This window comes from Anolis sagrei, chromosome 1 (assembly GCF_037176765.1).
Source record: "Anolis sagrei isolate rAnoSag1 chromosome 1, rAnoSag1.mat, whole genome shotgun sequence".
Lineage (NCBI taxonomy): Eukaryota > Metazoa > Chordata > Lepidosauria > Squamata > Dactyloidae > Anolis > Anolis sagrei.
In genome coordinates this window covers 11,052,823-11,061,780 of record NC_090021.1, presented here as the reverse complement: position 1 = coordinate 11,061,780, position 8,958 = coordinate 11,052,823, and the positions used below count along the sequence as shown (strand labels likewise).

Sequence of the window (8,958 nt, the reverse complement as noted above, 5' to 3'; positions counted from 1 at the left end):
GTGATTGGCCCATGTTTATGGCAAGAGTCTTAATATCTCCAGGTCATACATGTTGCTGTAATCAAGGCATTTTTGCAACTTATTGGGAATAAAGGAATTGAACATGGCAAAATCAACCAGACCTCCCTAGGGTGTTTTTTGGACATTAGGGGTAGGTCCCCCCACCAAACAAATAATTTTGAAAAATCCACACTGTAGCTTGAAGAAGCTCTGTGGCCATGGCTCACGGTTTTTCTATCATCTGTCTAATCAAAACATGTTGACTCCAAGGAGCAATACTGGTAATTCCTCTGGGTCTCTCCATAGAATCATAGAATCAAAGAGTTGGAAGAGACCTCATGGGCCATCCAGTCCAACCCCCTGCCAAGCAGGAATGTTGCATTCAAATCACCCCTGACAGATGGCCATCCAGCCTCTGCTTAAAAGCTTCCAAAGAAGGAGCCTCCACCACACTCCGGGGCAGAGAGTTCCACTGCTGAATGGCTCTTACAGTCAGGAAGTTCTTCCTAATATTCAAGTGCAATTTCCTTTCCTGTAGTTTGAAGCTATTGTTCCTTGTCCTAGTCTCGAGGGCAGCAAAAAACAAGCTTGCTCCCTCCTCCCTGTGGCTTCCTCTCCAGTTATCTATAACAAATTTGAAAAGTGTATTCCACTATCAAAGGGCTCTTAATATTAGGAAGTTTTTTCCCATAATGTCAGATGTTCTCATGCCTATTCTCTAGGGATACAAAATTGCAATTGGCCACCTATGCCTGCAACACTATGAGGAAAAAATACGTTCTCCTCCTTTGCCTCCTCCTGATGCCCCTTCCTCATCCAGGTAAGTTCTTATTTCGCCATCCTTAGAAATGTTGGTTCATTTGACAAAGTGGACATCCCTTGTTAATTCACCCTTCCCATGGACATTCACTCAGAGATACATCCAGATTGTATGTAATTTTGTATCTTCATATGTTTCTCCTAAGTGTGCAATAGGTATCTGTAATCCATAAAAATAGTTCAAAAGTACTTACAAAACTAGGGGGTGCTGGTGCTTCATTTCTAAAGTGTTCCTAAAGTTTTGGTGGTGAAAATTTTGGAACTCTAACAAGACTACTGAAATTTGTTACTATTTCGTTAATGATAATTGCTCATTCGCATTAAGGAAATCATTACTGTAGGTGGGCAAACTTCAGAAGCTTATCTCTCCCTCATTTTCTGAGCTATTGTGATGAAACTTGCTACAGTGGTAGAAAACATTTACCACTGTTAGCTCACCAAATTTCAGGACATTTAACTTAACCTCAGAGTTTTGGCAAATTTTCATTTTTTTAATATAAAAACAATAATAAATCTGTTCTTGGTTTGAAAGTGTTATTTCCTCTTTCATTGGGTGGTCTTTACTTTGAAAGTAGTTGTTCTACTCCAGAAACTTTGTTTGTGTGGCAAAAACTGTGTTAAATTTGTGGAGAACAGAAATTAGTTTCAAATTTAGAATTTCAAATTTAGAACAGCGATGTCTTTTCCAAATTGGACAGACTAGTATCACTCCTCCTCTTGTGCTGTACGTAAATACTAAAATTTCAGGATGTTTAGTAAAGTGAACTTATTGATTCATGTGAACTAGAATGCCATCTCATGTATTACTTTTATTTATCTTTTTAACAGGAGAGTTTCAACGTGATTATTTTCAAATGTGTACTGGTTTAGGAGGTGCTTGTACCCTCTTCCTATGCCTTCCGGTAAGGATACAATGAACTTTCTCTGCACTTGACAAAAGCTGCCTTGTTTTGTGCCTTCCCCACAATAATTTGATAGGGAAAACATGCCCTGGGTCCTGGAAATGAGTATCTTAGGATGCACCTATACTACAGCCTTAATGTAATTTGACATCCCTAATCCTGCCATTGCTCAATGCTATGGAATCAATAGAGCGGTCATTTTACAACAGAACAAACCATAAATAACAGAATCATAGAAACATAGAACCATATAGTTGGAAGAGACCTCATGGGCCATCCAGTCCAACCCCCTGCCAGGAAGCAGGAATATTGCATTCAAAGCACCTCCGACAGATGGCCATCCAGCCTCTGTTTAAAAGCTTCCAAAGAAGGAGCCTCCACCACACTCCAGGACAGAGAGTTCCACTGCTGAACGGCTCTCACAGTCAGGAAGTTCTTCCTCATGTTCAGATGGAATCTCTTTTCTTGTAGTTTGAAGCCATTGTTCCGTGTCCTAGTCTCCAAGGCAGCAGAAAACAAGCTTGCTCCCTCCTCCCTGTAACTTCCTCTCACATATTTATACATGGCTATCATATCTCCTCTCAGCCTTCTCTTCTTCAGGCTAAACATGTCCAGCGCCTTAAGCGGCTCCTCATAGGGCTTGTTCTCCAGGCCCTTGATCATTTTAGTCACCCTTTTCTGGACACATTCCAGCTTGTCAATATCTCTCTTGAATTGTGGTGCCCAGAATTGGACACAATATTTCAGGTGTGGACTTTCTTTTTGTGAGAAGACTGAGGCAAAGAAGGCTTTAAGTAGTTAAGTAGTTTCCCTACCCCCTGTCAGCATTGCCCCATCTTCTCCTCGAAGAGGCTCTATTGCCTCCTTGTTCTTCCTTTTCCTACTGACATAAGAAAAGAAGCCCTTTTTATTGTTTTTAATGTCCCTGGCAAGCCTGAGCTCATTTTGTGCTTTAGCCTTGCGGACCTTTTCCCTACAGGAGTTGGCTATTTGTTTGAATTCTTCTTTGATGATTTCTCCCTTTTTTCACTTCTTGTGCATGTCTCTTTTGTGTCTTAGCACAGTTAGAAGTTCTTTGGACATCCATTCTGGCTTCTTTGCACTTGTCCTATTTTTTCTCTTTGTTGTCACTGTTTGCAGTTGTGCCTTGAGTATTTCACTCTTGAGAAACTCCCATCCATCAGTAATTCCCTTGTCTTTTAGTATATGTGTCAATGAGAGTTTAAAACCTTTCTACAAATAGTTCTTCCTTTTTTCCCCACGTGCATCTTCTACCACCATATTGCCTTGCTGCCCTCTATGTCCTATTAGTAGTGCAATAGAGTAGAGCTTGCAGAACAAGGGAAGGCACAGTCCTACTCTATTCTGCTTTGGCCAGACCTCACCTAGACTATTGTGTCCAATTCTGAGTATCACAATTCAGGAAATATATTGGCAAGTTTACAAAGTATCCAGAGAACAGTAATCAGACTAATTTAAGGTCTGGAAGCCAATCCCTATGCGGAGTAGCTTTGAGAGATTGGTATGTTTAGTTTGGAGAAGGGAAGGTTCAGAAGGAACATGATAACCATGTTTTAATATTTGAAAGGAAGCTCCTTCTTTGGAAGCTTTTAAACAGAGGTTGGGTGGTCATCTGTCCGTTACTTTGATTGTGCTTTGCCTGTGAGGCAAGGGGTTGGATTACATGGCCCATGTGGTCTCTCTCAACTCTATGATTCTATGACATCATATTGAGATGGAACCAACTTTTTCCTGCTGCTCTATAGACTAAGATGGGCCTCCTAGTGGCACAGTAGATTAAACCACTGAGTTGCTGAACTTGTTGACCAAAAGGTTGCGGTTAGAATCTGGGGAGCGGTGTGAGCTCCTGCTGTTAGCCTCAGCTTCTGCCAACTAGCAGTTCAAAAACATGCAAATGTGAGTAGATCAGTAGGTACCGCTTCTGCAGGAAGATAACAACACTCCATGCAGTCATGCTGGTCGCACGGCCTTGGAGGTGTTTATGGACAACGTTGGCTCTTTGGCTTAGAAATGAGATGAGCACTAGGCCTGGGTAACAACGGAAAAATGTGTTTCTAAAATCGATTCATTTTTTGGGGGGGTTTGCGTTTCGTTATTTAAAATAATTACAAAATTTTCCTTTTAAAAAGTTCGATATTTACAAAATTTCGTAAATGTGAAAAAATTACAAAACATTAACGAATCGATTTCCGAAACAATAACGAATCAATTCGTTAATGGCGGACGCGACCACGAAATACGCTAAAAAACCTCCAAAAACTTCTGAAGCTTCCCTCTCCCTCTGTTGTTGACTGTTGGTGTGATATTATATATATTTTTTTCACTAATTAAACAAAAAACAACCATAAAACTTGCCCCAGACATGCGGAAATAATAACAAAACGACCTCAAAACAATAAAGAAACAAATACAATAACGAAATACGAAGCATTTACAAAACGTATTTAAAAATTCGTTTTTAAAAAAAATTGCTCCAGAATGGTTCGTTATTGTTTTGTAATTTAAAAAATTAACGAATTATTAATGAATTACGAATTAACGAAACGAAACCGCCCAGCCCTAATGAGCACCACTCCCCAGAGTTGGACACTACTAGACTTAATGTCAGGGGAAACCTTTTCCTTTACCTATAGACTTTGAGTCTCCTTTGGGGAGAGAAAAATGGGGTGGTGGTAAGAATAAGAATAAGAATAAATATAAGAAAGATTCCACTTAAAATTAGGAATACTCTCCTGATGTTAAGAGTTGTTCAAAGAGAGTATACTGCCTAGAAATGTGTTAAAGCTTGTTATGCTGTTGTTTTTTGATGTGTTGGGCCTCAGCCTCTTGTAAGCCGCACCGAGTCCTTCGGGAGATGTTAGCGGGGTATGAGGAGTGGCTTAGGGAACTGGGCATGTTTAGCCTGAAGAAGAGAAAGCTGAGAGGAGATATGATAGCCATGTATAAATATGTGAGAGGAAGCCACAGGGAGGAGGGAGCAAGCTTGTTTTCTGCTTCCTTGGAGACTAGGACGCAGAACAATGGCTTCAAACTACAAGAGAGGAGATTCCATCTGAACACGAGGAAGAACTTCCTGACTGTGAGAGCCGTTCAGCAGTGGAACTCTCTGCCCCGGAGTGTGGTGGAGGCTCCTTCTTTGGAAGCTTTTAAGCAGAGGCTGGATGGCCATTTGTCAGGGGTGATTTGAATGCAATATTCCTGCTTCTTGGCAGGGGGTTGGACTGGATGGCCCATGAGGTCTCTTCCAACTCTTTGATTCTATGATTCTATGATTCTATAAATAAAGGATTATTATTATTATTATTATTATTATTATTATTATTATTATTGTCTCCTTCTTTGGAGGTGTTTAAACAGAGGCTGGGTGCCATTTGTTGGGAGTGCCCCTGTGGTCAATTATATGATTCTAAGAAGCAAACACCAGGTTATGTTCATCTAGATCAGTGGTTCTCAACCTGTGGGTCCCCAGGTGTTTTGGCCTACAACTCCCAGAAATCCCAGCCAGTTTACCAGATGTTAGGATTTCTGGGAGTTGAAGGCCAAAACATCTGGGGACCCACAGGTTGTGAACCACTGATCCTAAGCCATTATAAGTCAGAAAATTTGAAAGTGCAAAATTCATACTAGAACAAAGGAAGAAAAGAAGTTAATCTATAAGCGGCCCCAAAAAGAGCAGACCAATTGAACCAACTATTGAATGTTGAGCCAGCATCATCATTTTAATGGACCTTACAACCTCATATAAAATAAAGAAAGGAGGAAAATTCAGGTGGAATCTTGGCATGATCAAGACTAAGAGATTTTTGCCAACTCTTTCCTTAGCCCCTGCGCCGTATTCTACGATGTAACATATTTATGGTATGCTGCAAAAGAAGGCCGAATGGATGAAAATGATAATACCACTGGTAAGAATGCTGGTAGCTGTTGCTGCTACTCCTGGCTAATGTTGTTATGGTTGTTGTTCTCTTCCTCCTTCTCCTTCCTCCTCTTCCTCCTTGTATTTCATCAAGTATAAGTCAACCTCATATATAATTTGAAGGCAGATTTTGAAGCCAAAATTTATGAATTCTGATTTGACACATGACTAAATCATTCTGTAGAGAAAGGAAGGACTGCAGAAGAGGATATTTATTTATTTTATTTACTGTTTTTCACCCCACTCTATCCCAACCCAGAAGGGGACTCAGAGCGGTTTCCAAATTGGCAGTAATTCAATGCTGCATTAATACATAAAACATACAAAATACATTGTGCATCACATGGAGCCAGTAACTCTTCACCACAACCAAAACTATTTTCGTAGTCAGGCATTCAAAAAATCCATAAGTAATGACATAGTGATGAGAGTATAGGGGGTGGTGTTCCTTTCAGGTTCACCCAAGACATGCTATGTGTTCATTTTTCACCACTTTATTCAGAAAAAGGGATGGTTTCATTCTGAAGAAATGGTACAATGTATTATTCACCATGATAATTCTTGATGCTTTATATTTCTTGATGCTAGATCAGGGGGACAGTTGAACCTCTCCGTTATATGGGAAGACATTCTGTCTCATCTTGAAGGATCATCATCTTCTGCTTGCCTGACAGCAAGACTGCTATGAGCTTACTGTCTTTTCAACTCTAGAAGACACACCAAAACAATCTTACATTTTGTTTCTTCAATACTAATAAATGCAAATGTACCGCACATTAATAACTTCTGTCTTCCTCTTTAGTAACATTGGACAGAAAGGTCACTAACATCATAATCAGTCACCCATCATTTATTGTGTTTCCCGTTGATGTTGTTGTACCATCTATGCAAGCAACATTTGAGTTTTGGACAGCAGCTTGAAGGAAAGAGGGGCAACTAAGTTCACAGTTATTCAGGGATGAAAAAAGCATAAAAGCAAAGATTAACCTCCCCCCCCCCCCCCCCACACACACACACACACACTCACCCCAGCCAAGCTTAGAAGTCAATTCTTATTGCTGTTTTTGTTTATTCAGATAGGAACATACAGTCACTGATAATATCCTTTTGTTGGATGAACCATGGAACTGTTTAATGCTGAGGGAGGAAATTGCTGGAAACCATTGGGTGTGGGCTGCTTAGGGCTCTCAAGTTGCACAAACAGAACAGAAATAAAAGTAGTATATTTATTGTCGAAGGCTTTCATGGCTGGAATCACTAGGTTCTTGTGGGTTTTTTCAGGCTATGTGGCCATGTTCTAGAGGCATTTCTCCTGACGTTTCGCCTGCATCTATGGCAAGCATCCTTTGCACCTCTGAGGATGCTTGCCATAGATGCAGGTGAAATGTCAGGAGAAATGCCTCTAGAACATGGCCATATAGCCCGAAAAACCCCACAAGAACCAAGTAGTATATTTGTTTGCATCCAGGCAATGCACATTGAAAACAATGGGCCACTGGAATTATGCATTATTCTGAGCTGGTACTGCTGATCCAAGACATTTTGGTGCAAGAACAGACAGACAGACAGACAGACAGTAGTAGTAGTAGTAGTAGTAGTAGTAATACTTTATTTATATACAATAATAATAATAATAATAATAATAATAATAATAAACCAATGCCAATGCCATCAAAGCCAGAATTGAAAAGTCAACGACAGATCCCACATGTAGACTCTGCAAGGAAGCAGATGAAACAATAGATCACATCCTCAGCTGATGCAAGAAGATCGCACAGACAGACTACAAGCAGAGGCATAACACTGTTGCTCAGATTATTCATTGGAACCTGTGCCACAAATACCATCTGCCTGCCACAGAGAACTGGTGGGATCACAAGCCTGAAAAAGTTACAGAGAATGAACACGTCAAGCTATTCTGGGACTTTTGGATTCGGACAGATAGAGTTTTGTAGCATGAGATTCCTGACCTCACGATTGTGTTAAAAAGCAAAGTATGGATTGTCCATGTTGCAATCCCAGATGATAGCAGGATTGAAGAGAAACAACTGGAAAAGCTGAAATTATATGAGGATTTAAAGACCGAACTTCAAAGACCCTGGCACAAGCCAGTCAAGGTGGTCCCAGTGGTGATCAGCACACTGGGTGCAATGCCTAAAGACCTTGGCCTGCACTTAAACACAATTGGCACTGACAAGATTACCATCTGCCAGCTGCAAAAGGCCACCTTACTGGGATCTGCACACATTATTCACCGATACATCACACAGTCCTAGATCGAATACAACAGGCAGAGTGTCTACTGTGGACTCATCTTGTGTTTAAAATAATAATAATAATAATAATAATAATAATAATAATAATAACAACAACAACAATAATAATTCTTTATTTATATATCTCCCTATCTCCCCAAGAGGACTCAGGGTGGTTTCCAGCATAAGGCAAAACATTGCCAAAAAGGAAAACCATAGAAACAAATTAAACAAACAAGAAACAAATTAAACAAACTTTTTCTTGAACTGTTAACTTAAACTTTAGCCATTGTACATTAAAGCAATTGCATCCTTGTGAGAACTGGCCATAATAGGGCAAGTATGAGCTGAGGTCATAATCGGGCAACCATGAGTACCACAACAAGGAGGGAATTGTGATACAAGTCTAAGGAGATGGGGCAGCAGGACTGATGCAGTCCCAACCCAGCTGAACTGCCTGGACATCGACGCAGCATCACAGAAGATTCAACTTGGTGCGTGTGGCTACTATTAGAGTAGATATGGTGTCAACCCACAACATAATGCTTAGTGCTCCAAACTAGCCTCAAATTATTTGATTACTCATGTCCTTACTCACCCATTAACTGTTCCATACTCATGACTTCTATGGTCATGGGACTATTGCTATGATTGTAGCTTACCTCAACCTACTTTATTCTATAGTGAGAAAGGGATCAATTTTTCTGTCAATCAAAGCACGAGTGAATGTCAGATTTGGGAAGAGTCATCAGTTCCCACTCTGTGGCTATTTTCCAAGAAACTAGGTGAATATGTCACAAATATGCTACTAATTCTCGGTACACAGAGAAACAAATGTACCAAGATCAAATAAGTACATCAGATAACACTGCTTTACACATTCCATTTTCTAATCAATTTTGTTCTTCCATGCAAGACCTGAACAGAATAATGGTGGAATTCTTTGTACTCAGATCTTTTTGTTATGAGGAACATCTCATTATTATATTAAAAAGCTCCTGGGGAATAATAAAAGTCCCAATCAGACTCTCTATCCACTCACCCT

At 40.1% G+C, this 8,958-nt stretch overlaps 1 long non-coding RNA gene across 1 annotated transcript; it reads left to right on the top strand.

The window, feature by feature from the left end:
* The first annotated feature begins 730 nt into the window (after positions 1-730).
* On the top strand, positions 731-5,652 carry LOC132762142 (uncharacterized). The gene is made up of 3 exons (XR_010909019.1): positions 731-820; positions 1,648-1,721; positions 5,565-5,652. It is a non-coding gene; the product is annotated as an uncharacterized lncRNA (long non-coding RNA).
* Positions 5,653-8,958: the final 3,306 nt, after the last annotated feature.